Below are 23,141 nucleotides of genomic sequence, written 5' to 3' on the forward strand. Positions count from 1 at the left end.
CTGCATGAGTCATCATTAGAACTACAAAACTATATCACTACAAAGTCCCTGGCAGCCCATTCCACCTACTGTTCAATTCCCATTCCAGCTGCTCCCGCCCCCTTACTTTTACCTCTCTTATTTGTTTCCTTTTATCAGTGAGATAGGATTGTGTAGTTCTGATGCAGGAAAAAAAGACTTCTTGTTTATCCATAGAGCTTAGAAAGATTCGGCTAATCTGTTTTTAGTCTTGTGATGTCAGACCTAATGGAAAACGAAAGAATTGACTGGGTAGAAGAGTAAAGTAAGCAATTCTAAGTGCACAGTGCTACATAGTATGATAATTGCAATATATTAAGAGGATAAAAACTTTGGAGTGTTTTTAAAGGACAAGTTTTTAAAGGGAGTCTGTCACCACACAATGTGCACTTCAAGCTAACCACCTAGCATTGTAGGAGTACAGCTGTTTCAGTTTTAGTATCTGTTCCTTTATTGTCCCAAAAAATAACTTTATTGTAATATGCAAATAAAGGTGCTTAGTGCACCCTTGTGGTGGCTACATTCCTTGGTGCACAGTTCCACCTACATATTTAGATTATGTCCACTCTTGGTATGTTGTCTTATCCAGAGCGAGTGCTGCCTGAAGATAAGCCTCCGTTATGTGAACACTGTCCCTGTGCAGCACAGACCTCACTCTCTCCTCACTGCTCTCATTGCCACAAAGCTGTGCCCGAGCGATGTGAGGAGCGATGTGAGGAGCGATGTGAGGAGATGTGAGGAGCGATGTGAGGAGATGTGAGGAGCGATGTGAGGAGCGATGTGAGGAGCGATGTGAGGAGATGTGAGGAGCGATGTGAGGAGATGTGAGGAGCGATGTGAGGAGCGATGTGAGAAGATGTGAGGAGCGATGTGAGGAGCGATGTGAGGAGCTGTGAGGAGCGATGTGAGGAGATGTGAGGAGCGATGTGAGGAGCGATGTGAGGCGCCAGGAGGGGGATTTGTGTGCACTCACATCTGCACTGAAGTGATAGCAAAGAAGACAATGTCAGAAGCAAGGAGAGAGGGATTGTGTGCTCACTCGTGCACAGATACAAGACAGCACATAGCCAACAAACATGGAAGGAGTGGCCGTAATCTTCATTAAGTGGAACTAAGGCGTTATAGAGTACTCATATATACATATTACAATATAGCTTTTTATGGGCAACAAGAAGAATGGATTAGAAAAGCTAAAAATGTTTTTTTTTTATTGTTGCTGCATCTCCTACAAGACTATGTCATTAGTGTAATCCTAATTTAGGGTAGCACACTCCCTTTAAATTGTCATGCTTATGCCAGGCCCGGTCTCATAAATTGAAGGCTCTATGGCCACATTCACACATTCAGTATTTGGTCAGTATTTAACCTCAGTATTTGTAAGCCAAAACCAGGAGTGGGTGATAAATACAGAAGTTGTGCATATGTTTCTATTAGACTTTTCCTCTATTTGTTCCACTCCTGGTTTTGGCTTACAAATACTGATGTAAAATACTGACCAAGTATGATTGTGGCCTAAGCCATAGTGAATTTTCTTAAATTTTTTACTATCATCCAGTAATCCATAAATTTTTATTATGTGAGGCTAATTACATGTTATAAATTTACAAAAATATTTGACTATATAGTGAGGAAAATAAGCATTTGATGCACTGCTGATTTTGCAAATTTTCCCACCTACAAAGAAATGAGAGTTCTATAATTTTTATCGTAGGTACACTTAAACTGTGAGAGACAGAATCTATAACTAAAACAAAAAAATTTCATTGTATGATTTTTAATTAAATTGCATTTTATTGCATGAAATAAGTATTTGATCAACTACCAACCAGCAAGAGTTTTGGCTCTTACAGACCCGTTAGTTTTTCTTTAAGAAGGCCTCCTACTCTGCACTCATTACCTGTATTAATTACACCTCTTTGAACTCGTTACTTGTATAGAAAACACCTGTCCACACACTCAATCACACTCCAACATCTCCACCATGGCCTAGACCAAAGAGCTGTCTAAGGACAACAGGGACAAAATTGTAGACCTGCACAAGGCTGGGATGAGCTACAGGACAATAGGCAAGCAGCTTGGTGAGAAGGCACAATAATTATAAAATGGAAGAAACACAAGATGACTGTCAATCTTCCTCAGTCTGGGGCTTCATGCAAGATCTCACCTTGTGAGGTAAGGATGATTTTTTAGAAATGTCAGGAAAGCCCAGAACTGCATGGGAGGACCTGGTCAATGACCTGAAGAGAGCTGGGACAACATTCTCAAACATTACGTTAGTAACTAGTGTTGAGCATTCCGATACTGCAAGTATGGGGTATCGGCCGATATTTGCTGTATCGGAATTCCCATACCGAGATCCGATATTTTTATGATATCGGAAATCGGTATCGGAGTGTGCGGTGCGTATGGTTCCAAGGGTCCCGAGGAGAGGAAACTCTCCTTCAGGCCCTGGGATCCATATTAATGTAAAAAATAAAGAATAAAAATAAAAAATATGGCTATACTCACCCCTCCGAAGGACCCTGGCTGTCACCGCTGTGAGCGTCCGCATCTGTTCCTGAGAATGCAGTGAGTGAAGGACCTTCGATGACGTCGCGGTCAGGTGAATGGTCAGGTGAGCGGTCAGGTGACCGGTCACCTGATCGCGACGTCATCGAAGGTCCTTCACTCACTGCATTCTTAAGGACGGAGGCAGACGCTTGCAGCGGTGACAGCCAGGGTTCGTCAGAGGGGTGATTATGATTATAGCCATATTTTTTATTCTTTATTTTTTACATTAATATGGATCCCAGGGCCTGAAGGAGAGTTTCCTGTTGTGAATTCTGTGGCAGAGCTCCCTCCTGTGGTCACAAGTGGTACTTCGGCTGATTCTCTCTATGAGCTTCTGTTGGTGGAGGGAAGTGGTACTGCGGCTTCTGAGTTTCCTCCCTCAGGTGATCTGGTGAGGTCGTTAGGTGCTTCTCTACTTAACTCCACCTAATGCTTTGATCCTGGCTTCCTGTCAATGTTCCAGTGTTGGACTTGCTTTTCCCTGGATCATTCCTGTGGCCTGCTGCTCTGCATAGCTAAGTTCTTCTTTGCTATTTGTTTGCTATTTTTTCTGTCCAGCTTGTCTAATTTGTTGCTGGAAGCTTTGGGACGCAAAGGGTGTACCTCCGTGCCGTTAGTTCGGTACGGAGGGTCTTTTTGCCCCCTTTGCGTGGTTTTCTTTAGGGTTTTGTGTAGACCGCAAAGTTACCCTTTCTATCCTCGATCTGTTAAGAAAGTCGGGCCTCACTTTGCTGAATCTATTTCATCTCTACGTTTGTCTTTTCATCTTAACTCACAGTCATTATATGTGGGGGGCTGCCTTTTCCTTTGGGGTATTTCTCTGAGGCAAGGTAGGCTTATTTTCTATCTTCAGGCTAGTTAGTTTCTCAGGCTGTGCCGAGTTGCATAGGCAGAGTTAGGCGCAATCCACGGCTGCCTCTAGTGTTGTTTGGAGAGGATTAGGGATTGCGGTCTGCAGAGTTCCCACGTCTCAGAGCTCGTTCTATGATTTTGGGTTATTGTCAGATCACTGTATGTGCTCTGACCACTATGTCCATTGTGGTACTGAATTGCCTTTCATAACAGTACAGGAAGCCCAAAGTACTAATGATTCTCAATAGAGAGAAAAAAGAAGTTCTGAGACCATTTTTTTTTCTTTGCACTGTGTTTTGCCTTTTTTTTCCCCTAGACATTTGGGTGGTTCAGTACACAGGTGTAGCGATGGACATTAGAAGTCTGTCTTCATTTGTGGATCAGCTCTCGGCAAGTGTACAAAAGATTCAAGACACTATTGATCAGAAATCTATGTTAGAACCAAGAATTCCTATTCCTGATTTGCTTTTTGGAGATAGAACTAAGTTTCTGAGTTTCAAAAATAATTGTAAATTATTTCTGGCCTTGAAACCTCGCTCCTCTGGTGATCCAGTTCAACAGGTTTTGATTGTTATTTCTTTTTTGCGCGGCGACCCTCAGTACTGGGCGTTTTCTCTTGCGCCAGGAGATCCTGCATTGAGTAATATCGATGCGTTTTTCCTGGCGCTCGGATTGCTGTATGATGAACCTAATTCAGTGGATCAGGCAGAGAAAAATTTGCTGGCTCTTTGTCAGGGTCAGGATGAGATAGAGGTATATTGTCAGAAATTTAGAAAGTGGTCCGTGCTCACTCAATGGAATGAATCTGCGCTGGAAGCTTTGTTCAGAAAGGGTCTCTCTGAAGCCCTTAAGGATGTCATGGTGGGATTTCCTATGCCTGCTGGTTTGAATGAGTCTATGTCTTTGGCCATTCAGATCGGTCGACGCTTGCGTGAGTGTAAATCTGTGAACCATTTGGCGGTATTACCTGAGCTTAAACCTGAGCCTATGCAGTGCGATAGGACTTTGACCAGAGTTGAACGGCAAGAACACAGACGTCTGAATGGGCTGTGTTTCTACTGTGGTGATTCCACTCATGCTATCTCTGATTGTCCTAAGCGCACTAAGCGGTTCGCTAGGTCTGCCACCATTGGTACAGTACAGTCAAAATTCCTTCTGTCCGTTACCTTGATCTGTTCTTTGTCATCGTATTCTGTCATGGCATTTGTGGATTCAGGCGCTGCCCTGAATTTGATGGACTTGGAGTATGCTAAGCGTTGTGGGTTTCTCTTAGAGCCCTTGCAGTGTCCTATTCCATTGAGAGGAATTGATGCCACGCCTTTGGCCAAGAATAAGCCTCAATACTGGACCCAGCTGACCATGTGCATGGCTCCTGCACATCAGGATGTTATTCGCTTTCTGGTGTTGCATAATCTGCATGATGTGGTCGTGTTGGGGTTGCCATGGCTACAAGCCCATAATCCAGTGTTAGATTGGAAATCCATGTCGGTGTCCAGCTGGGGTTGTCAGGGGGTACATGGTGATGTTCCATTTCTGTCAATTTCGTCATCCACCCCTTCTGAGGTTCCAGAGTTCTTGTCTGATTACCAGGATGTATTTGATGAGCCCAAGTCCGATGCCCTACCTCCGCATAGGGATTGTGATTGTGCTATCAATTTGATTCCTGGTAGTAAATTCCCAAAAGGTCGACTGTTTAATTTATCCGTGCCTGAGCACGCCGCTATGCGCAGTTATGTGAAGGAATCCCTGGAGAAGGGGCATATTCGCCCGTCATCGTCACCATTAGGAGCAGGGTTCTTTTTTGTAGCCAAGAAGGATGGTTCGCTGAGACTTTGTATAGATTACCGCCTTCTAAATAAGATCACGGTTAAATTTCAGTACCCCTTGCCATTGTTATCTGATTTGTTTGCTCGGATTAAGGGGGCTAGTTGGTTCACCAAGATAGATCTTCGTGGTGCGTATAATCTGGTGCGTATCAGGCGAGGAGATGAATGGAAAACTGCATTTAATACGCCCGAGGGTCATTTTGAGTATCTAGTGATGCCATTCGGACTTGCCAATGCTCCATCAGTGTTTCAGTCCTTTATGCATGACATCTTCCGAGAGTACCTGGATAAATTCCTGATTGTGTACTTGGATGACATTTTGATCTTCTCGGATGATTGGGAGTCTCATGTGAAGCAGGTCAGAACAGTTTTTCAGGTCCTGCGTGCTAATTCTTTGTTTGTGAAGGGATCAAAGTGTCTCTTTGGTGTGCAGAAGGTTTCATTTTTGGGGTTCATCTTTTCCCCTTCTACTATCGAGATGGATCCTGTTAAGGTCCAAGCCATCCATGATTGGACTCAGCCGACATCTCTGAAAAGTCTGCAAAAGTTCCTGGGCTTTGCTAATTTTTATCGTCGCTTCATCTGCAATTTTTCTAGTATTGCCAAACCATTGACCGATTTGACCAAGAAGGGTGCTGATTTGGTCAATTGGTCTTCTGCTGCTGTGGAAGCTTTTCAAGAGTTGAAGCGTCGTTTTTCTTCTGCCCCTGTGTTGTGTCAACCAGATGTTTCTCTTCCGTTCCAGGTCGAGGTTGATGCTTCTGAGATTGGAGCAGGGGCTGTTTTGTCGCAGAGAGCTTCTGATTGCTCAGTGATGAAACCATGCGCTTTTTTTTTCCAGGAAGTTTTCGCCTGCTGAGCGAAATTATGATGTGGGCAACCGAGAGTTGCTGGCCATGAAGTGGGCATTCGAGGAGTGGCGTCATTGGCTTGAAGGAGCTAAGCATCGCGTGGTGGTATTGACTGATCATAAGAACTTGACTTATCTTGAGTCTGCTAAGCGGTTGAATCCTAGACAGGCTCGTTGGTCGCTGTTTTTTGCCCGTTTTGACTTTGTGATTTCGTACCTTCCGGGCTCTAAAAATGTGAAGGCGGATGCTCTGTCTAGGAGTTTTGTGGCCGACTCTCCGGGTTTGTCTGAGCCGGCAGGTATCCTCAAGGAAGGAGTAATTGTGTCTGCCATCTCCCCTGATTTGCGGCGGGTGCTGCAAAAATTTCAGGCTAATAAACCTGATCGTTGTCCAGCGGAGAGACTGTTTGTCCCTGATAGGTGGACGAATAAAGTTATCTCTGAGGTTCATTGTTCGGTGTTGGCTGGTCATCCTGGAATCTTTGGTACCAGAGAGTTAGTGGCTAGTTCCTTTTGGTGGTCGTCTCTGTCGCGGGATGTGCGTGCTTTTGTGCAGTCCTGTGGGATTTGTGCTCGGGCTAAGCCCTGCTGTTCTCGTGCCAGTGGGTTGCTTTTGCCCTTGCCAGTCCCGAAGAGGCCTTGAACACATATCTCTATGGATTTTATTTCTGATCTTCCCGTTTCTCAAAAGATGTCAGTCATTTGGGTGGTCTGTGATCGCTTTTCTAAGATGGTCCATCTGGTACCCTTGTCTAAATTGCCTTCCTCCTCTGATTTGGTGCCATTGTTCTTCCAGCATGTGGTTCGTTTACATGGCATTCCAGAGAATATCGTTTCTGACAGAGGTTCCCAGTTTGTTTCAAGGTTTTGGCGAGCCTTTTGTGGTAGGATGGGCATTGACTTGTCTTTTTCCTCGGCTTTCCATCCTCAGACTAATGGCCAGACCGAACGAACCAATCAGACCTTGGAAACCTATCTGAGATGCTTTGTTTCTGCCGATCAGGATGACTGGGTGTCCTTTTTGCCTTTGGCTGAGTTCGCCCTTAATAATCGGGCCAGCTCGGCTACCTTGGTTTCGCCATTTTTCTGCAATTCTGGGTTCCATCCTCGTTTCTCTTCAGGACAGGTTGAGTCTTCGGACTGTCCTGGTGTGGATACTGTGGTGGACAGGTTGCAGCAGATTTGGACTCATGTAGTGGACAATTTGACCTTGTCCCAGGAGAAGGCTCAACGTTTCGCTAATCGCAGACGCCGTGTGGGTCCCCGACTTCGTGTTGGGGATCTGGTTTGGTTATCTTCTCGTCATATTCCTATGAAGGTTTCCTCTCCTAAGTTTAAACCTCGTTTCATTGGTCCGTATAGGATTTCTGAGGTTCTTAATCCTGTGTCTTTTCGTCTGACCCTTCCAGATTCTTTTTCCATACATAACGTATTCCATAGGTCATTGTTGCGGAGATACGTGGCACCTATGGTTCCATCTGTTGATCCTCCTGCCCCGGTTTTGGTGGAGGGGGAATTGGAGTATATTGTGGAGAAGATTTTGGATTCTCGTGTTTCTAGACGGAAACTCCAGTATCTGGTTAAATGGAAGGGTTATGCTCAGGAAGATAATTCCTGGGTTTTTGCCTCTGATGTCCATGCTCCCGATCTTGTTCGTGCCTTTCATGTGGCTCATCCTGGTCGGCCTGGGGGCTCTGGTGAGGGTTTGGTGACCCCTCCTCAAGGGGGGGGTACTGTTGTGAATTCTGTGGCAGAGCTCCCTCCTGTGGTCACAAGTGGTACTTCGGCTGATTCTCTCTGTGAGCTTCTGTTGGTGGAGGGAAGTGGTACTGCGGCTTCTGAGTTTCCTCCCTCAGGTGATCTGGTGAGGTCGTTAGGTGCTTCTCTACTTAACTCCACCTAATGCTTTGATCCTGGCTTCCTGTCAATGTTCCAGTGTTGGACTTGCTTTTCCCTGGATCATTCCTGTTGCCTGCTGCTCTGCATAGCTAAGTTCTTCTTTGCTATTTGTTTGCTATTTTTTCTGTCCAGCTTGTCTAATTTGTTGCTGGAAGCTCTGGGATGCAAAGTATACCTCCGTGCCGTTAGTTCGGTACGGAGGGTCTTTTTGCCCCCTTTGCGTGGTTTTCTTTAGGGTTTTGTGTAGACCGCAAAGTTACCTTTTCTATCCTCGCTCTGTTAAGAAAGTCGGGCCTCACTTTGCTGAATCTATTTCATCTCTACGTTTGTCTTTTCATCTTAACTCACAGTCATTATATGTGGGGGGCTGCCTTTTCCTTTGGGGTATTTCTCTGAGGCAAGGTAGGCTTATTTTCTATCTTCAGGCTAGTTAGTTTCTCAGGCTGTGCCGAGTTGCATAGGCAGTGTTAGGCGCAATCCACGGCTGCCTCTAGTGTTGTTTGGAGAGGATTAGGGATTGCGGTCTGCAGAGTTCCCACGTCTCAGAGCTCGTTCTATGATTTTGGGTTATTGTCAGATCACTGTATGTGCTCTGACCGCTATGTCCATTGTGGTACTGAATTGCCTTTCATAACAGTTTCCTCTCCTTCAGACCCTGGGAATCATGCAGGATACATTCCGAAATTTGTGTCCCATTGACTTGTATTGGTATCGGAACTCAGTATCGGCGAGATCCGATATTTTGCCGGTATCGGCCGATACCATCCGATACCGATACTTGCAAATATCGGAAGGTATCGCTCAACACTATTAGTAACACATTAAGCCATCATGAATTAAAATCCTGCAGGGCATGCAAGGTCCCACTGCTCACACCAGCACATGCCCAGGCCCATTTGAAGTTCATCAATGACCATTTGGATGATCCATAGAAGTCATGGATGAAATTCATGTGGTCAGATGAGACCGATATAGAACTTTTGGTATCAACTCTATTCACCGTGTTTGGAGGAAGAAAAAGAATGAGAACAACTCCAAGAACACTGTCCAAACCGTGAAGCATGGTAGCAGAAACATCATACTTTGAGGGTGCTTTTCTGCAAAGGGGACCAGATTTACTGCACCGTATGGAAGGGAGGATGGATGGGGTCATGTATTGTGAGATTTTGGCCAATTACGTCCTTCTCTTAGTGAGAGCATTGAAGATAGGTCATGGCTGGGTCTTCCAGCATAAGAATGACCCAAAACACACAGCTAGGACAACTAAGGAGGTAAGAAGCATTTCAAGGTCGTGGAGAAGCATAGTCAGTCTCCAGACATGAACCCAATAGAAAATGTAGGGAATATTAAGTGCTGTTTTTCTATTGTATAAAATACTTATTTCATGCAATAAAATGCAAATTAATTATGTAAAAATCTTACAATGTGATTTTATGGATTTTTTAAAAAGATTTTTTAAGAAGTATATATACAAAATAATGGAAGGCATGAACATAGATGTTTAGGTTTTTTTTTATATATTTTTCCATAGTACACCATTCTCATATTAAAAACATGAAATAATTCCTGTAAAAACCAGGAACAAGTTAAATGAAGTTATGGACATAACAGTAGTGTTTATTTGAAAATTCTTGGAATTCTTTGCAGGATCTGTCTCCCCCTTTTCTCCAATTATAAGTAATGACAAAGAGAACTCACTGGTTATTTGGTTATTATTAAGCAGACTGTGTAAATATATGACTTAAAATATTTCAACTCTTGAGGGAATCCAAGTATGGCATACATGTATCAGATTGAAATTGAGTGTTCACACACGTGAGAGTAGTACAAGTGACAGGTTTTATAGTTGACAGATCACATTTCGTTTAACACAGTTTTTTTAAAACCCATATGCAAATACATATTAACTTTTAAATCCTCAAAATCTGAATATTTAAGGAAACACCTCTAAAATGGCCACTTTGGTGCAAGCTTTAATAGACCCTCTTTTATATACCAGCTCAAGGAATTGTCCTGCCAAAATCAGACATCTTTGTATGCAGCAAGCTCCCTCTAGTGGTTGATCTAGGCAGCTAAACTTTTTATCTTTTAACTTTATCATCGCACAAATAAAATTAGGAAACAGAGACCTCTGTCAGAAATATCCAGACATAATATGTAATAACTGAACATAGAGGTTTTTCAGTGGTTTTCAGATAAGAAACTTAAAGTTATAGACATTTTCCATTTTATTTTTAAAAAATTAACTAATGTGGAAATTGATGGCAGTAACACATCTCAAAAACCTCAGGACAAGGTAAGCAAAAGGCTCAAAAAGTAAGTGGTACTGATAAAAAAAAACCTTGTATCTCTTAAGATTCTTTTACCCAATCTCTGTGCGTTCTCTGTGGCCAAGTAATGCTACCTTTTTCCACAAGGCGGTACTCAGTCAGTGAAGAAATAGTCAGACAGGTCATATCAGGAAAAGAAAGCTTTAAGCATCACTCTTCAGATATGGAATCCAGGCCCACGGAAACACTACAAGGTTTGAAGATGCCATCCCATGGACATGTTTTGCTGACATTCCCATCGCCTTTTACAATGATTAAAGATGATTTGAACGCATTCCTGATATGTACTAAACAATAACATCTGGAGGTCGATTTGCAACTAAGTCATATGACTCTGTATAAAAATAGTATATTAGAGAGGTAGAGTCTCTCAAAAGCAAAGATGGTCAGAGGTTCACCAATCTGTGAACAACTGGAACAATTTCAGAAAACTTTTTCTCAATTTAAAATTGCAAAGAGTTTGAATATTGCTCCATCTATAGTACATAATATCATCAAAAGATTCAGAGACTGGGGGAAAATTAATGAGCAGAGCAGGAAAAACAATAGGGATTTGGTCGTGTATATCACTCCTTGGGTTCAGGAATACTGTAGAAATCTAGTGAACACAGCTCACCGTGCAAACCACAGATGAATCAAAATTTTAAATACTTCATGGAAATCTCGAACACTGTGTCCTATGGACTCAAGAGTAGAAACACCATCCAACTTGTTATTAGCACACAGTTCATAAGCCGGCATCTCTGATATGTTTATGGGTAATAAGTGCCTATCGCATGGGCAGCTTACTCATCTTGAAAGGCACCATCAATGCTGAGCATTATATAGAGTTTTTAGAACAACACATGCTCCCATCCAGACCATGTCTATTTCAGGGAAGGCATTGCATATTTTAGTAAGACAATAGTAAGCCACTTAATACATCCATCACAACAGCATGGCTCCACATAAGAAGAGTTAAGGTGAGGAACTGGCTGTCTGCAGTCAAGACATTTCTCCAATAGAAAACATTTGGTGCATTATGAAGTGAAAAAACTGGCAAAAAAAGATGCAGGACTATGGAGAAGCTAGAATCCTACATCTGTCAAGAATAAACTAAATGAAACAACAAAAAAAAGTGCCAGCCAACTGGAACGGGAGTATGTTGTGGAATACAACAAAACAGTGGCACTACTTAGTAGGGTGGAAATAGTTTAACCTAATACAGATTCACCTTTCCTCCACAAAGAATTGGGCTCCAGAGCATGGTGTAAAACAAGCTGTAGCAATCCAATGAAATGGAACAGGATTTATTCAAATGCATAATCAACATAAATGAGAACACTCCAACTGATTTGTCAGAAAACCTTTAGTTTCCTTCCAGAGTCAACATCTTCTATGGGATACCATACCACTAAACACTCCTACAAATGTGGGCTACTAGTTGCAAAAAAAAAAAATAATGTTGCTACCAAATTCATTCAAGACCTTGTTGAAGTGTTGGCATCCTTGAAGTTGTTCCAGAAAATTAAGTATTTCTCTCAGAAAATTATTGCAATTGCACATGTTTTGCTTCAAGCATGTGATGCTCGTTCAAACTCACCTGTGGCAAATAACAGGTATGCACCATATGAAAATCACACCTGAAACTAGATAAGAAGAGACGTTGACTCAAACTTTGCATTGTGTATCTGTGTGTGCCACACTAAGCATGGAGAACAGAAAGAGGAGTCTGTGTACTTGAGAACCAAAATTGTTGAAACATATCAACAATCTCAAGATTTCAAGTCCATCTCCAGAGATCTTGACGTTCCCGTGTCTATGTAGCAAACATAACCAAGAAGTTTACAACCCATGGCATAGTAGCTAATCTCCCTGGCCGTGGACGGCAGGGACAAAATGACTAAAGGTTGCATTGCAGGATAGTCCAGAGGATGGATAATCAGCCCTAATCAAGTTTCAAAGAAATTCAAGCTAGTTTGCAAGCTCCGGGTGCATCAGTATCAGAGCGAACTATCCATTAACATTTGCATGAAACGAAAGCGCTATGGCTGGAGACCCAGGAGGACCCCACTGCTGACCCAGACATAAAAAGCTAGGCTGGAGCCAAAATGAGTAAGCCAAAATCCTTCTGGGAAAGCATCTTGTGGACAGATGAGACCAATATAGAGTGGAGTACCCCATAGGACCGTGGGGTACTCGGGCCGGGACCGGCGGCACTTAAAGCGGTGGTCATGGAAGTGGGGACCCAGTAAGTGGCCCTGGGCGTCCAATTAAAGGGGATGAAATGTAGTGGGAAATAAAGTCTATGGAGAAATGTTTGTGACGCCACCAGGGATAGCCGACGCTGCTTATAGGAGACCACTGGGGCTGATGGTGTTGCAGCAGAGTTGGTATAGCTCCTCACAGGTAAGAGCTTAGTCCTCAGGGCTACCGGTGCAGTTGGTAAGGGATGATAGCTGGTGGTGTGCAGGATGGAGGGTGCGGGAAATAATTGAAGGGCACAGGGTTTTCAGTCTCCTTTACCTTTTACTGGTGACTTCCAGGTGCAGTCCTGTCACAGGTTACAGGTGTAGATGGGGTCCGGGCGGCCTGGAAGTATCTTGGGATCCACTTAGCCAGGTGGGTTTGGTGACCTTCCTTCTGCACTAAATTGTCTGTCCCTTGCTGCCTGAAGCTTTACACAAGTTCCTCTCGGTGTCTGTTACTCCTAACCTGTATAGTTGACAGCATGAGCCGTTCATGGGCACTGTCTTTTCACTGGCATCCCCAGGCTCCTGACCTGCTGTGGTGCCTCCAGGTGTTAGATGGGCCAGGAGATCTGCAATCTCCAGCCCTCCGGTTCTAGCTTCTGGGCCTTTAGTAGCCGTGCAACTACGGACTCCGGTGTATGGTTTCTTTGCCATTTTATCCTCTCCCTTTATCCTTTTATCTCTCTACTCATGTCCTTCCTCTCCCTTCAGTGTCTCATACTAAACTGACTAACCCCGCCTCCAGACCAGAACTTATAGGGAAGTTCCCCTAAAACCTGGTTTAGAGCTCCCCCTTCTGGTCAGGAATCAGGAAGGTGTTGTATGTTTGTGTAACCTGCCAAAAGGATCCCTCCTTACTCCCAGGCATGACATTACCTCCCTCCCATGAGGAAGGCAATGCCATTGTGGCAACTGCACTCCTAGGGTGCCACAAGTGCATTTTGGTAAAGCACATTCTACTGTTTACCGAAAACGGAATGAGGGCTACAAGGAAAAGAACATAGTACCCAACCTGAAGATTACCAAAAGATTTTGGATCGCAATGTAGTGCCCAGTGTCAGTGCTTATTCCCCTTTCCACCAGTAGCAGGCCTTTTGCCACTCATTTTGGTGCTTAACTAATTCGCAACACTGTAGTTGTTAGCACAAAAAACGATGGATGGAAACCGAGCAGAGCTGAGTGGCCAAACTGTGGTACTAGCCCAATATGATTTACTGGGTAAGATGCAGTAAAAAATTATTAGATACACAGGCGGTGTAGCTAGCTTCAAAGGCAGGCTACTCCGCTGACGTGCAGACACTGCTACTAAGCCCAAAACGATTTACTGGGTTAAATGCAGTAAAAATTTAGATACACAGGCGGTGTAGCTAGCTTCACAGGCGGGCTACTCAAATGACTACCAGACAATGCTACTAGGTCCAAAATGATTTACTGGGCTAGATGCAGTAAAAAATTATTAGATACACAGGCGGTGTAGCTAGCTTCACAGGCAGGCTACTCCGCTGACGTGCAGACACTGCTACTAAGCCCAAAAGGATTTACTGGGTTAGCTGCAGTAAAAAATTATTAGATACACAGGCGGTGTAGCTAGCTTCACAGGCGGGCTACTCAAATGACTACCAGACAATGTTACTAGGCCCAAAACGATTTACTGGGTTAGATGCAGAACAAAATTAGATACACAGGCGGTGTAGCTAGCTTCACAGGCGGGCTACTCCACTGACGTGCAGACACTGCTACTAAGCCTAAAACGATTTCCTGGGTTAGATGCAGTAAAAAATTATTAGATACACTGGTGGTGTAGCTTGCTTCACAGGCGGGCTGCTCCGCTGACGTGCAGACACTGCTACTAAGCCCAAAACAATTTACTGGGTTAGATGCAGTAAAAATTTAGATACACAGGCGGTGTAGCTAGCTTCACAGGCGGGCTGCTCTGCTGACGTGCAGACACTGCTACTAAGCCGAAAAGGATTTACTGGGTTAGATGCAGTAAAAAATTATTAGATACATAGGAGGTGTAGCTAGCTTCACAGGCGGGCTACTCAGATGACTACCAGACAATGCTACTAGCCCAAAAGGATTGGCTGAGCTAGATTACACCAAATGCTGTAACAAACACTTGCACAGCACTGGCACAGACCTGCCTGGCAAAAAGTGCTATGAACTGCTGTAACCTACCCTGAAAAGGGCTGATATTACAACTAGTCCCAACTCCCTAAACCTCTCTCTCTCTACAGTAACTGCAAATTCGCTCGCAGTTCACACTTTTATACTGTATAGCGCCCACAGCAGCAGCTGTGCCGTCTAACACTAAGCTGTAGCAGTGAGAAAATGGTGGCGAAGGGGAAAATGGCTGGTTCTTATAGGGCAAGGACATGTGACATACACAGCCAATGACACATGCCCTTGCTTGTGTGCATCACATGCACATTGCTGTGTGTGTGCGCACTGCTGATAGGCTGAGAGACTGCATCGCCCCACTGTAAATGCGGGAAAGAAAAAAAAATGGAGATCAGCATTATTTCAGCACAGATCTATCCCCCGCACCCTATACACTGAAACAGTCTATTAACAATGATAAACAGTTTTAATGTGAAAATCAAGTTAGGCTTTTGCTGAACAAACAGTTATTGAACAGAAACTTGAACAGCCAAATTTTAAGCAAATTGTTCGAGTTCGTCGAACGACTCGAACGACGCCAAAACAGCTCGAATTTGAAATTGGCGAACAGTTCGACTCGAACTCTGCTCATCTCTACTCCTGAGCTGTGTTTGTGACAAAGGAAGCTGAACCTTGCTGGGTTTTTTTATGTTTGTTTCTTGAGTGGGTAGATCCCAGCAACAATATGGACTGTGCTATATAATACATTTTGTTTTCCCGTTAAGCCAGAAAGGATGTGTTTATTTTTGCTAACTCTGCAGTGGTTTATGCAGTACCATTAATAAACCAGCAGAAGATTAAAGAGACGACGTTCCTGTGTCTATTTCTATGTGCAGCTGAGTTACCTGATCTACCACAGTTGGTGCTTGAAGTGTGGATGACTTCCCCAGGGAGCACGTGTGATGGCTGTGGATAACCTGCATTTCTTGGGTGAAGGCAGCAGTGATCCCGGAAACAAAGTCAGAATGCATGGAGATGAAGTATCTGGTCCAAGCTCAACAGCAGCTAACACAGCAGGGAACAAATAAACTATTGGAGCTGCAGCTCCAATAACAGCAGAAGCAGCAAGGGAAGCAGGAGGTACATATGTGGCAGATGGAACTCCTCGCAGAGGTCATTCATGGAAGGCCAGCAGCCTCTCACCCAGGTGATGGCTTATACATCCTGAAGGTGGTAAGACAAGCAAAAGATGACCCCAGGTGTTAATGTTGAAGCATTTTTTACTGTTTTAAAGGATAGTAGAGAGGGAGAAGCTGCCACGGCTGCAGTTGGCAGGAGTGCTGGCCCCATTTTTACCTGGTGAACCCCAAAAGGCTTATTATGACCAGGCCTTACAGGATGCATAGGAGTATGCCAAATTAAAAACTGAGATATTGACATGTTCAGGAGTGACTATTTCTGTCAGAGCACAAAAAGTAGACCACTCGGCGCATTGTGGGGACAAACCTCATCGCTCCCAAATATTCAACTTACTGCATCTCGTGCAGAAGTTGTTATGGCTGGAGTCCTCCCAACCAGCCCAGATGGTCCAGGGTTTTGTCATGAACAGATTTATCCATTCCCTTCCTAAGCCAGTGCAGACCTGGTTTGCCCAGGGGGACCCCTGGAATGAGGATGACCTGGTTGGCCTAGTGGAACGATACCAGGTAGTAGAGAAGTCCTTTAGGAAATCAAGCGTTGTTGCATCCACATACTGGAGTGCTCAGAAGGAGCCTGATGCTCAAAAGAAGGGTAATAGAGTCACGGTCCCAAGGGTCACTGAGGGGTTGCAAAAGGCAGCTGGGAAGGACTAAAGTTGTTGGAGAAGTCACGTCCGAGGCACATAGCTGTCCATTTTCCTTTGTCCGCCAAACAGATAGACTGCAGCATAGGGAGGCGCTTTTCATATTATGCTTATCCAGCCTGCTGTGTGGACTATCAGCCCGGTGAGGGACCACATGCATGCACCCTTGGCAATAAATGGGGTGCTGATGACTGGGCCCTTGGATTCAGGGTTGTTTGGTAGCCCTCGTAAGAGCCACAGTCCCAGATCAGTTAATCCTGGGAAAACTCATGGGCATCCGCTGTATTCTCAGGGATGCCAAGGACTTCCCTGTTACTCAAGTGACTATGAGTTCCATGATGTCAGAGTAGTTAAATACCTGCTACACCCAGTGATAATAGGGCATGACTTTCGCTTGTTCTGGGACTTGTGACAAAAGGCAGGGGTACCAAGATACTAAGACAGGAGCCAGTCAAATCATGAAGAATCACCATTGCAGATAGAGATGGATAAATTCTCCCTGTGTGTCCTTGCTGGCAATGAGGATGAGACGGTAACCCATGAGGCCGAAATTACAGAGTTGGGAGTTTCTGGGGGGAATTTTGAGACTGCTCAAATGGGGGACCTTACAATAAAAGGGGCATTTGGACTATATTACTGTGATAAATGAGTTTGTCCCAGAATCGGTTGCTGATACTAGGTTTGCATATTTCACGGTAAATGGGGATTTACTATATTGAGTCACTAAACTGGGAGAGGAAGTATTAGAACAGTTGTTAGTACTGGCACCCATAGGTGTAGGATGTCATGGCGCCACCTGCCGCCGCTCCTGCCGCCACTCCTGCCACTCTCTGCACGCTGACATACTTACCCATCCCAGCACACTCCAGCGGTGTGCGTGCACCTTCCAGTCTCTTCTCCAGACTCGCCGCCGGTCCCTGGTTCTCGTCAGGTGCGCGCCTCTCACTGTCCATGCACACTTCCTCTCTCTGGTCTGCAGACGCTCCATTCCTCCACTCTATGATTCTGGAGGATCTTGACCCGGAAGTTCTGCAGCACTCGGTCTATTTAAGATAACTCCTTCCTCTGCTCCATGCCTGATTGTCATTTGTCCTCATTTGACCAAGGTCCTTTGGTGCCTTGCTCCTTCCTGTGCATCTGCCATATCCTGCCTGTCCTGTGTCTCTGCCATACCCTGCCTGTCCTGTGTCTCCGCCATACCCTGCCAGTCCTGTGTCTCCGCCATACCCTGCCTGTCCTGTGTTTCCTCCATACGCTGCCTTTCCTGTGTTTCCGCCAAATGCAGTCTGTCCTGGGCATCCGCCATATCCTGCCCATTCTGTGTCTCAATAAATATACACCAGCACCTCGCAAATTCTGACTGAGTGCACGCCATTATTATATTCATTCTGTGTCTCAGTCATTTCCAGTCTGTCCTGTGTCTCCGCCATATCCAGTTTGTCCTGGGCATCTGCCATATCCTGACAATTCTTAGTCTCAGTCATTGCCAGTCTGTCATGTGTCTCCGTTATAGCCAGTTCTGTGTCTTTTCCGCTTCTACTTCCTGTCCCCGGGTATCAGCTTCTGCGGCAATAGTCTGCCTTGGGCTTGTCCCTAACACTAAAAAATCAAAAACTCAAGAATCCCTAAAATATAACTTTTAATCAATAAAGTTAAAAACTGTTTATTCCAAATTTAAAAGACATACTGACCAAAAAATATTTTTTCACCACAGGGAATACAAAGATGTAAGCTATCTGATCCTGTCAGGAGCCCTAATACTGGTCCCTACCTGACAGCGGAGGTTGGCACCCTAAGTGGTGGCTCTCCTATCCTCTCATTATCTGGATCGTCTATATCCCCTGATGAACCCCCGCTATATTTTAGGGATCCTTGAGTTTTTGTTTTTTTTCTGTCTAGGATTCCGTCTAGAATTTGTTTGTTGGTTTCTAGTGTTGATACTGGTTGGTATGGCAGGCTTTTTGTCTGGACCCCTGGATACTAAAAGGTGGTTGGATGACGCTAGGGAGGCATTCTCGGACGTTGAGGGTACGGGGAATTCACTGACTACTCCCACTCTAAAGAGTCTTTTTTCTGACCTCCTTAATGCGTGTAAAAATAATATAAGATCTTGGTGGGAGGTACAATCCCTAGAGAACTATATCAAGAACAAAATTATACCTTATGGATTGAGGATACATTTGGTACCAGCACCTAGGTGTATATCCCCGACACTCTTAAAGAGGTGGGAGGAAGAATCCATCTCATCATCTGTGAGATTTATGCAGATTCTGGTGGATGAGGAGAGAAAAACTTTGGATAAAACTGCCACTATATTAAATCAGTTGATTGAAAAAACTTTAAAATTTAAAACTGACCCCGATTTTGTGACCAGGGAGGCTCCCCTCTCCACACACGGCTGCAGGTTGGTACTCCTTGTACGTGCTGTATTATCAGCGATATGCAGGCCTATATTAGGTTTCACCTATTTAACTATATGGGACTTTCCCTGTAAATGATTGACTCATGCCCATGGTTTTTGGCAAATATTAGTTATATGGTATACCCTGCTACATCAAGTTTGCACTAGGCACTTTAATGGTACCCTTCAGTATACATATTGTTGCACCAGGCACTTTATTTGATACTCTCTCGTATACTTTGTATCTCCCTGCATTAATACTTTACCTGCAAGCATTTATTACGGTATATATTTATTACCTATTGCTACCACGTGTTTGGCCATTTATTTATAACACATCAGTATGGCTCCTATTGTTTGCACATCTCATTATGTATTATCCTTTTGACTGATGTATGCTACTCGTGCATATTTACACTTGTGGTATTAATATAATTGACTGTTGTCTTGCTCTCTAGTGCAGTATCACGTCCGTGTGTGACACTAGTATCGTCCTCTCATTTTCTCATTGCATCTTCTTACTTGGTTTTATTTGTATTTTTTGTATCTTTTTCATGTTGTTCTTTAATAAAATTGATTAACTTTTTGCTCTAGTGTCCATTTCTCTTTTGGGTGTCTATTATATGTATTATGGCGGAGCATTTACCTCCGGTGCCCTCTTTGTAGGTTTATTAATGCCACTATATTAAATCAGTTGATTGAAAAAACTTTAAAATTTAAAACTGACCCCGATTTTGTGACCAGGGAGGAATCCTTGAAGACAACTGTGGATAGATTCCACCTTGAAATCAAGGATAGGAAACATAAACGATTCCTCAAAGATAGTGCTGAGTTTAAGGAGGAACGGGCCTATCCCTCATTACAGGTGACTCAAACACAAAATACTGAGGTATCTTCTTCAGATATTGAGTCCTTGACGTGGACTCAGTCTCAAGAGTCTTTGTACTGAGACAAAATCCAAGGACTAGGGGGCGCGGTAAACGAGGCCGGAGATGGCAAAATTGCAGTACAGAGAGGGGTTGTCCCTCTGCCTCCTCCTCATCCTCTATTTTAGAGGATCGAGGGAATCTCCGTTACTATCTGAGGAATCGGACTCTTACAAATCAACAAAAATAGGGGAAGAAAACCAGATCATAAATCTCTCCTCTTATGAGTTGTCACCTGTGGAAAAGAGGGTCCTATCTTTGGGCCTTAGTTTTGTCCCGACCACGAAATTTGACCTATTTAATTGGATCAAGGATCTCAATCTGTTCAACAGAAAATTGAAATGGAGACGTTTCTTTCAGAAAAATAATTTACAGAAGTGCCAACAGCTAGGCATTTCTTATACTGACCTTGCTGATTTGGAGGTATTGGAGGATCTTGCCGAGGAAGGGTCTCGAGTGCCTGGTGAGGGCCGTTTCTCTGAGTTAAAACCTACCAGTAAAAAGATGCCTCCTCCTAGCGATTATGGCAGCATTGAAATTTTTCAAAAACTGGTGACTGATATCAATAGGGTAAATCCAGGCTTTGACTCAACCTTTCCTAATTTGACTAGTATTGAGAGGAGGGCGTTGGAAGCCCTCAAAAATAACCACTCGATCGTGATTAAGCCTTCGGACAAAGGTGGTAATACTGTCATAATGGATAATAAGGGGTATGTGGATATGTGCTCGGCTATTGTGTCCGATAGGTGTTCTTATGAGAGTCTTAGGCGTGACCCAACAGGTGAATTTTTGCAGGAACTCTCAGGTATTTTGACATCGGCTTTACAATGTATACTTATTTCTAAAAGTGAATTTGATTTCCTTTTATCTAGGTCTCTAACTACAGCAACATTTTATGCACTACCGAAGGTGCACATTGAGGGGACGCCCCATTGTATCAGGCGTGGGTGCCCTTGCACAAAACTGTAGTATTTATTTGGATAAATTGCTGCGTCCATTTGTATATTAGGGATACGGGTGACCTCCTTACGAAATTGAAAGGTATTACAATAGATCCTGATACCATCATTGCCTCGATAGATGTTGAGGCATTATATAGCAGCATCAGGCGTGAGGACGGCCTGAGAGCCGTCAACTTTTATTTGAGTGGGAGGGGAGTCCATCTTGGACCACACAATGGATTTTTTATTGAACTGCTAAGTTTTGTTTTGCAGCGGAATTTCTTTCTCTTCAATGATAAATTTTACCACCAGCTCAGTAACACAGCGATGAGGAGCCCCTGTGCCCCCACGTACGCTAATTTGCTCCTGGGCTGGTGGGAGGACACTTTTGTGTTTCGGGATGAGGATGAGGTGTGGGGCCCCAGAATTATTTTCTGGAGCCGATACATAGATGACATCCTAGTCCTGTGGAAAGGGGATGTTGAGTCCTTTACCGGATTCATGCGATACCTTAACAGTAATATCAAGGGCATGATATTCATGTATGAGATAGGGATGGAAAAAAATCACCTTTCTGGATGTTCTTATCTCGAGACAGAGTGATGGCCACCTAAGTACTACCATTTTTCGGAAACCCACGGCTACAAATAGCCTGTTGAGGTGGGAGAGCCACCATCCGTGTCCTTTGAAGAGAGTTATCCCCAAGGGACAATTTTTCAGATTGCGGAGAAACTGTTCTAGGTTTGGGGATTTTGAGGCAAAATCCCTGGATTTGAAACACCGGTTTGTGGATAAGGGGTATCCGAGTGATATCATTGATTCCGCATATCAGGTTGCATATAATACCAACTGGGCTTCGTTGCTGATACCTAAGAGAAATACCGATACAGAATCTATCACCCGCTTAATTGGCACAGGCGATGACCAATCAGGAAGTGTCTACCATATACTGAAAAAACATTGGCAGATCCTTAGATCGGACCCTGATTTTTGTGAGCACATATCCCCATACCCCTCAGTCACTTACAGAAGGGGAAGATCAATAAGAGACATGGTGGTACACAGCCACTATGTACCTCCAAAGAAATCCAGTACGTGGTTGGAGAACAGGTCCCACGGAACGTTTAGATGTGGGCATTGCCCCTTTTGTAAGCATATATTACCTTCAAAAATGTTTAAGAGCTCTGCAACTGGAAGAATCTTCCAGATGAGACACTTTGCAAATTGCAGGACAATGGGAGTGGTGTACCTTTGTACCTGTGGGTGTCCAAAAGATTACGTGGGAAAAACCAAACGCGCGTTTCGTGTATGTGTCGGAGAGCATCTAGGGGATATTAGACATGGCAGAGATACCCCTTTGGCGCGACATGTTAATGAGGTACATGGTGGGGATTCCAACTCCGTGTTTTTAATGGTTATAGAAGTCATCTCCCCCTCAGTTAGGTTGGGTGATTGGGACAGAAGAATTATACAACGTGAGATGAGATGGATATACCTGATGAAGTCAGTGAGCCCTATGGGCCTCAATGAACAGATGTCTTTCACAAGTTTCATCTAAAACCACTGCTTGTCTTATTTATTACTTCTGCCGGGTATATTGTTACCCTAAAATAAATGAGCCTGCGGCTGCTATTGTGTATTTTTATTCCTTTTTTTATGTTTGTCCATGTCCTTTGATTATGTAAATGTTTTGTAGGAGTGATCTCCACCTGTGCAATTTATGATGGGATTTATGGTGTCACTAATGGGATTTCCTGAATTTTGGTACAGTGTTGGCTATTCTATTTTATAATAAGTCCTTTCCCTTTGTAGCATATGTTTATTGGTGGCGATGTTGTTGTTGTTGGCTCACCTATAATAATATCATGTGATTGGCGGTTACTCCTCTGTGACTTTGTGTCCCCACGGTTGCTTTTCAGGTTATGCATGCGCTATGGCTTTGGGGCTATCCCCACAATGCGCACGCAGATATGGGAAACACGGCTGGTGCACCGTCCATTGACGTGCACTCTGATGGCACGCTGGTGGGTGGAGACTGGCCCCATTTTGTTTCATCTATAGCCATATCATGTGATTGGGGGAGGTTATTTTTCTGTCTCCATGGCCTGTAAAGAATTTGGTCAGTTGACGCATGCGCCATGTTCCGTATGACGCGCACTGATATGAGTAGCATGTTATGTACGCTGGCTGGAACGCATTTGCGGTCCAGTGACGTACACTCTGCGCGCTGGTGGGGGGAGACTAGCCCCACATGTTATGGACCCGGAAGGGAAGATGGTATGTATTGCGTATGGGTGAGTGGCTCTCCTATCCTCTCATTATCTGGATGGTCTATATCCCCTGATGAACCCCGGCTATTCTCACAGGGGGGAAA

The 23,141-nt window shown here is 44.1% G+C and overlaps 1 protein-coding gene across 5 annotated transcripts in view; it reads right to left on the reverse strand.

The window, feature by feature from the left end:
• Positions 1–23,141, reverse strand: part of WT1 (WT1 transcription factor) — a 150,930-nt gene that overhangs the window by 42,857 nt on the left and 84,932 nt on the right. The gene's annotated exons all lie outside the window — the stretch shown is intronic.

The sequence above is a fragment of the Ranitomeya imitator genome, chromosome 9 (genome assembly GCF_032444005.1).
Source record: "Ranitomeya imitator isolate aRanImi1 chromosome 9, aRanImi1.pri, whole genome shotgun sequence".
NCBI lineage: Eukaryota > Metazoa > Chordata > Amphibia > Anura > Dendrobatidae > Ranitomeya > Ranitomeya imitator.